This window comes from Trachemys scripta, chromosome 4 (genome assembly GCF_013100865.1).
Source record: "Trachemys scripta elegans isolate TJP31775 chromosome 4, CAS_Tse_1.0, whole genome shotgun sequence".
Lineage (NCBI taxonomy): Eukaryota > Metazoa > Chordata > Testudines > Emydidae > Trachemys > Trachemys scripta.
In genome coordinates, this window is record NC_048301.1 from 108,698,960 (window position 1) to 108,705,252 (window position 6,293).

The window sequence follows — 6,293 nt, forward strand, 5'->3', positions numbered from 1 at the left end:
GGCCACTTCCCCTCTGGGCCCTTTCTATCAGGGCCCGCAGTCTGGCAGGTCTTGGGCCGGAGCTGTAGTATGCTCCCTTGAGCCTGCCCAGCACTGCTCTTTCAGAGATGCTGGTCTCCTGCTCTGAAGACAGACCTTCTCCCATGAAGATCTGGAGGATACTGCCTGCTGCTTGCCTGGGCAGCCTTTATATAGGGCCTAGCTTAGCCCTGATTTGCTGGCTCTAATCTCGGCCCTGATTGGCTCTCAGTTGGCCCTTCTCTGATTGGCTACCAGCCTCTGCAGCAGCTCTGGCCTACTCTAGCGCCCTCTTGCATGGGGGTGGAGCAGCCACCCCACCTCAGCGATCAGCTGTCGCAACCAGGCTGTGGCCTGGGCTGCGGGGCCGGCTCCAGGCACCAGCGGAGGAAGCACATGCCTGGGGCGGCATTCCGTCCATTCTTGGGGCAGCACAGTCCAGGCGCCTTTTTTTTTTTTTTTGCACTTCAGCAGTTCGGGCGGCGGCAGTCCGAGCGTTGCTGTTGGTTTTTTTTCTGCTTCGGCAGTTCGGGTGGCAGCAGTCCAAGTGGTTGGGGGTTTTTTTGGTTTTCTTTTTGCTCACTTTGGCAGTCCGAGCATTGTTGTATTTTTTTTTTTGCTTGGGGCAGCAAAAATGGTAGAGCCGGCGCTGCTGGGCTGAGGTCGCTCAAGTGGTCAGCCCCTCAACACACTGTATCGCGGGTGGCTCAGGCCTGGGCGGGGCCCAAGCACCCCACAAACAACCAGACTTCAAGGGCGGGCCTTGGCCTGGGTGGAACCCTGGCAGCCAGCAAACAGACAGATTTGACAGGGCTGGCTCTAGCCTGGGCGGGGCCCCGGTGGCCAGTCAACAAACAGTTCCTGTCCTGGGCTAGAGCCTCCTTGCACCGTGTAGGGGGTCAGCCACCCGGGGTGGGGTGGCAGGGGGACGCGGTCCCACCCTCCTCCCCCGCGTCCCAGCCCAAGGCGCTGGCAGGGGCAGGATTGGTTGCCCCTGCGTCGGCGGGGATCCAGCCGCAACACGCCGACTGAGCCGCGCCGGGCTCTGCAGCCGGCAGCTCCCGGGCTGCCCCTGGGCTACTTCCTGCCTCCCCGGGGTTTGGTACCTGCGGCCTCCAGGCCTCTTCCGGCTCCTTGGGGTAAACCGCAGCGGGTACTCCAGGCCAGTCCTCGTCCATGTCTGGGGTTAGGGTTAGGGGACTCTGGAGAACAGGCCAAGTGTCCTCCTCTGTTTCAGGCCATCCCCCAACTGTGGTGAAGGGCCGGCCTTTTATATTTCCAACCCCACGCCCTGGTCCTTATGGCGAGGGGGGCGGGGCGATATAGGCTCCGCCCTCCAAGGGGCGTGTAGGGGGGCCCTCACTCTCCCTCTCGGAGGGAGGCCGCTCAGTTGCAACAGAGTCTACCAGAGGCCCTGCTGGCCAGCCAACAGGCGAGGGGGGTGGGACGATATAGGCTCTGCCATCCAAGGGGCATGTAGAGGGGCCCTCGCTCTCCTGCTCAGAGGGAGGCTGCTCAGTTTCAAGAGTCTACCAGAGGCCCTGGTGGCCAGCCAACAGGCAAGGGGGGTGGGGCGATATAGGCTCTGCCCTCCAAGGGGCGTGTAGAGGGGCCCTTGCTCTCCTGCTCGGAGGGAGGCCACTCAGTCTCACTACACTCCCCGTTTAGAGGGAGCAGGAGTTGCTGGTGGCCTTGGAGGCAGAATTCCTGCAGCGCCTCCGGCACTTGGCGCAAGTGCCGGATGATGTGAAGTTGGTTCATTATGTTGGCCGTGACGACCTCCTGCTGCAAGGGAACGAGGACCTGTCAGAAACTCAGATGCCCCCGTGGAATCAGGGGGAATTAAGGGCACCTGGGACCAGCAGCAATTCCACCCAGCACCCGCGCACCTCTGAGGGATGAAGTCCCCCTCCTGACCCCCAGAATGGAGTCTTGTTTTCCTTTCAAGGGACCTCCAGTGCCAACAACATCCTTGTAGGGGGAGCTCCTGCCACCTCCCACCCAGTGCCCCTGACAGCTGTTCCACCTCCAATCCACAGCTCAAGTTCTCTGACCCCTCTCCTCCACCCCCACCCAGGTTGGGCAGGGAGGGGGCTCTAGCGGGGCGGGGGGCGGAGGGATTCTGGCAGCAGTGAAGTGGGATGTGGGGAGCTTGAGACCTTTCCCCAAGTCATCCCAGCCACTGAGGCTGAAGCCGCAGGATGGCAGCCCTGGTGAATGGGGCAGATCAGCAGCCCCTGCTGACTGAATCCTCCCGTTCTCTCTAGAGCGAGTCCAGCCCTGCCGGCAGCAGGACGAGCTTCCCCCGCCCATGTGCCTCAGAACTGCCCGGTCAGTCGCCATCACCCCTCAGTCCTTGGCCTCCCAGGCTGCCAGTGACGGGAACAACTCTGGGTGGTGGCACGGGTGACAGGAGAGGCTCGCAGAGGGCACGTAGAGGACTCTGCTGCCCTTCCCAAGAACAGAAGTCCGTGCTGAGGCAATGCTTGTCGTTCATTAGCCTTGCTAAAGAGCTGGGCTGGAGCTGCTCCGGGGACAAGCTGGCTCCCTCCTGTTCATGGAGGTGAATTCATCTCCCTTCCCAGGAGCACCTGCTCTCACTCTCATTCCCCACTAGTAGCTTTGCTGCCAGGCCAGAGAATGGCCAGAGGATGGGAATGAGGCCTGGGCCCCGCCCCAATCTCCTGAGTCTAATGCAGCTGCTCACCTTGCTCCCCATCAGCTGCTCGGCTTGCCCCAGGAGGGAGTAAGTAAGGAGCAGCCCAGCCTGGCTGACACGCAGCAGGGGGTCGTGCATGGCCAGCACTGCTGTCTGCAGGAAGAATCTTCTCTGCCCCTCTGAGAAAAATTTGGCAAAAACCTGAAACCAACCAGATGTGAGGCTTCAGCAGATTGCCCCGAACCAGGCTCCAAATCCTGGCCTAGAACGGCAACTCCGTCGCATGGCTCCAGGAGGCAGCCACCTGCCCTGCAGAGCTGTGCCATGCCCTGGCAGAGTGTCCTTACCTCCCCCACCTTGGCGGTGTTCTTATAGCCGAGGAGCCTGCTGTCCTGGTGCCAGTCCCAGCACCAAAGGTCTTCGACCTCATGGATGTTCAGGTCTGGGAAAGAGAGAGACACATACACATTGGTCATTTTGGTTGCAGGGCTTGTGTCCTTCCAATCCCATTGGTGGCTGCACAGTGGGCAGAGCCCAACAGAACTGTGGGGGTGGTGGAGAACACAGAAAGAGATAGAGAGAGACTGATCTGCCAGCCGGGGTCACTCGAAGAGAAATTGGCTGGGGTCCCAGTCTCACTCGTCTAGCCGGGTTCCTTACCCCTCTGGCGCAGCAGGAGCTGGTAGAGCCGGTAAACCCCCTCCCTGGCCTGCCGGCTGATGTCCTCGTCTGGGTCACCGACGAACAGAGCCAGCTGTGCCACGTGGTGACCCATCCTGGGGAATTCAGCTGAGTTCTAATGGAAGGGAGAGGGAGAGGGAACTCCATCAGCATTTTCCTGTCAGCTCCCAGTCCCTGCCTGGGCCAGGACTCTCCTTCCCCTCAGCCCCTCTGCAGGAGATGCTAGAGGATAGGAGCTAGAGCTGGATCCTTAGTTCTCTCTGCCCCCAAGGGAGCCCGGAGAACAGCGATGTGGGCAGGGCCCTCCAGGAGGATTTGCTTCCCCAGCTGCTCCAGGATGACAGGAAGGCAAGAACCTGGAGCATGCTCCCCTTACAAGCGAGAGTCACCGCTTAACCAGGACAAGAAGAACTTGACTCAAGCCAGGCTCATTCTCTGCTCTGATTCTGCCTCGCCAAGAGGAACACTCCTAGCCCACAGCCCCTGCAGCAGCAGATCCTCCAGCCCATTGGAGCCAGCCCCCCTACGCCTGGAGTCAGGAAGCTGGGCTCAGAAGCCACTTACATCAAAGTCAGGGAGGGAGATGATGGACGTGAGCAGGGCCGCACTGCTCCTGATGGCCCTGGCTCTCTCTTGTGGCACCCTGGACACGGTCCAGTAGTTAATGTGCTGTGGGGAAAGGAGGCAGCTCAGGATTGATGGGGAGGGGTGCATGTGTAGTGCTAATGCCCCCCCCATCCCAAGGGGGCTAAGACATTGCATGCGGTGGGGGTGGAATATCTGATTCATTGACCGCAGAGCTTTAGAAGGGGACTCTTGCCCCCAGGACGATGCTTGTATTCTGCAGGTCACAACTTGTCACTGTCTCTCTAGATTGGGACAATGCTCGGTGTCAGGGCTTGTCCCATCCTCCGTGAACTGCTGATTCCTGAACAGCTCCCCAGGAAGGAGACAGACCCCTCCCCCCTCCCTGGCTCTCAAGTCCTTGGCTGGGTGAAGGGACTGAGTGTGAGCACAATCCCCCCAGGAATCTCGGGGCCCGTCAGAGACAAGGGCTGATTCTCTGGGTCCCTCCTGTTTCTCTAGGAATGAGGCTGTGGCTCTTCTCTGAGGACCATCTTCTGGATCTCCCAGGAGGGGTTCAGACTCTCACTCCCTAAGCCAGCCGGGGGCGGTTAGTGCTCAACACAAGCAGGCAGAGCTCTGGCTTGAAGTCCCAGCTCCTTCCTCTGTCCTTCAAGGAGGAAAGGCCTGACCCTGCATTGCACTGACTGCCCTGACCAAGGATGGCCACTGGGGGCCCAGCTAGGAGGACAGACTAGAAAATGGATCTAAGCATTAAGGTAAAATTGCCCCCACCCCCTCATCGGGCTCACCTCCAAGATATAGTGGAGCTTGTCCGTGTCTGGGGTCTTTGCCAGCAGGTTCCCCAGCATGGCATCCAGAAGGTCTGGTATGACCCTATGCAGATCCTGCAAAGCAAGGTCAGAGTTAGGGAAACTGGGGCTACACCTGCCACAGGATGGGAAGAAGGGTCTCTGGGAAGCACTGGTGAGACCCCCCAAACACATATCCTGGCCTCTCTCATTCACATCCCACTGCAGGCAATTAGCAAGGATTCGGGCAGGATAACAGCTGGCTGATCTACCTGGACTTGGTTGGTGTCCGTCTGCGTGCCCGGGGTGAAGACAGCATGTAGGGTGGCTTGGAGGAGGTGGGTCTCCAGCTGCGGCTCCAGGGCAGGTGTCATGGTGCTGGCAAGAGAGAGGAGCCAGTATTAGACTGTGCAGTGCGGGGGTGGGACTGGCACCAACACGGACGTGAAACTGCAGGGAAATAGGCAGAGGCTGGCGAGAATGGAAACTGAGGCACTGAGCCAGGGAATGATAAGGCCAAGGTTTCCCAGACCGACAGTGGCAGGGCAGGAATCGCGCCTGTTCCCTGGACCCTGCTGCCCCTCCTGTATCTGATCCTGGGAGTCAGCCTCTCCCCAAAGCCGTTGCAATGTGACTGGAGTGAAAAGAACAGAGCAGCCAGGAGAGGGAGTGACCCTTCCTGCCACCTCTGCCAGAGGAGCCCCCCTTGGGAAGTGACCTGGGAGTGGGAGGGGCAGTGACTCCCAGACACGGGCCTGAGCAGCACCGGGGAACCGGGCGGGAGGATCTCGGTACCTGAGGTTGGCCACAGCAATGAGGGAGTTGGCCAGGACGGCGCCGGGTGGAGAATTAGGAGGAAGCTCCTCAATGAGCTCCTGTGAGACGCAAAGGAGACAAAGGAGCGTGTGAGATTCGGGCCTCACTGACACTCCCCAAGGAGGAGATTACACAGACAGCAGGATCCCCCCAGCTGCCTCCCGCTCCTCCGATTCCTGCCCACTAGTTCTCCCGTCTCCTCTCCCCAATCTTCAGCCCCAGCAATCCCTGCCCTCAGCTGCCCTCCAGCACCAGCCATCCCCCAATCCTTGGCCCGGGGAGACCCCTGCCCCTCCCATGTCTCTATCCACCCTCCAGCTGCCGGGCGCCGTGTCTCACTCACCGCAATAGCCGCCTTCGAGCAGTGTGGCTCCAATGTGTAGTCCCCTCTCTGCTGGGCAGCGAGGCACGCGGGGTAGACGGCGTGCAGGAACACGAGCTGCTGCGCCTCGTCCTGCGCCCACCAGGAGTGAGGTTATGGGAGAGAGAGCCAGTTAGCCAGGGACCTCCCTGCCCCAGCCTATTGTCCAAATCATACATGACTCCTCCACAATCAGGGTCAGCAACTGGGACAGTGCCTGTCGGGGGAGGAGACCCCGGCTGGTGTGTGACAAACACCCCCATCTTGGGGGTCCCAGATCATGAAGGAGAAAGGTCCCCATTAGGGCCAAGACCTTCTGCAGGGGGTCAGGATGCTGGGAAGGAGCAGGACAATCTCAGTTCCAGCACAGCTGGGGAACGTT

General features: G+C 60.3%; 1 long non-coding RNA gene across 1 annotated transcript; it reads right to left on the reverse strand.

The window, feature by feature from the left end:
- Nucleotides 1–1,587: 1,587 nt before the first annotated feature.
- On the reverse strand, nt 1,588–3,473 carry LOC117876970. Its single transcript, XR_004645587.1, has 3 exons — nt 3,338–3,473; nt 2,726–3,119; nt 1,588–1,803 (listed from the first exon to the last, which is right to left on the reverse strand). It is a non-coding gene; the product is annotated as an uncharacterized LOC117876970 (long non-coding RNA).
- Between the last annotated feature and the right edge of the window lie 2,820 nt (nt 3,474–6,293).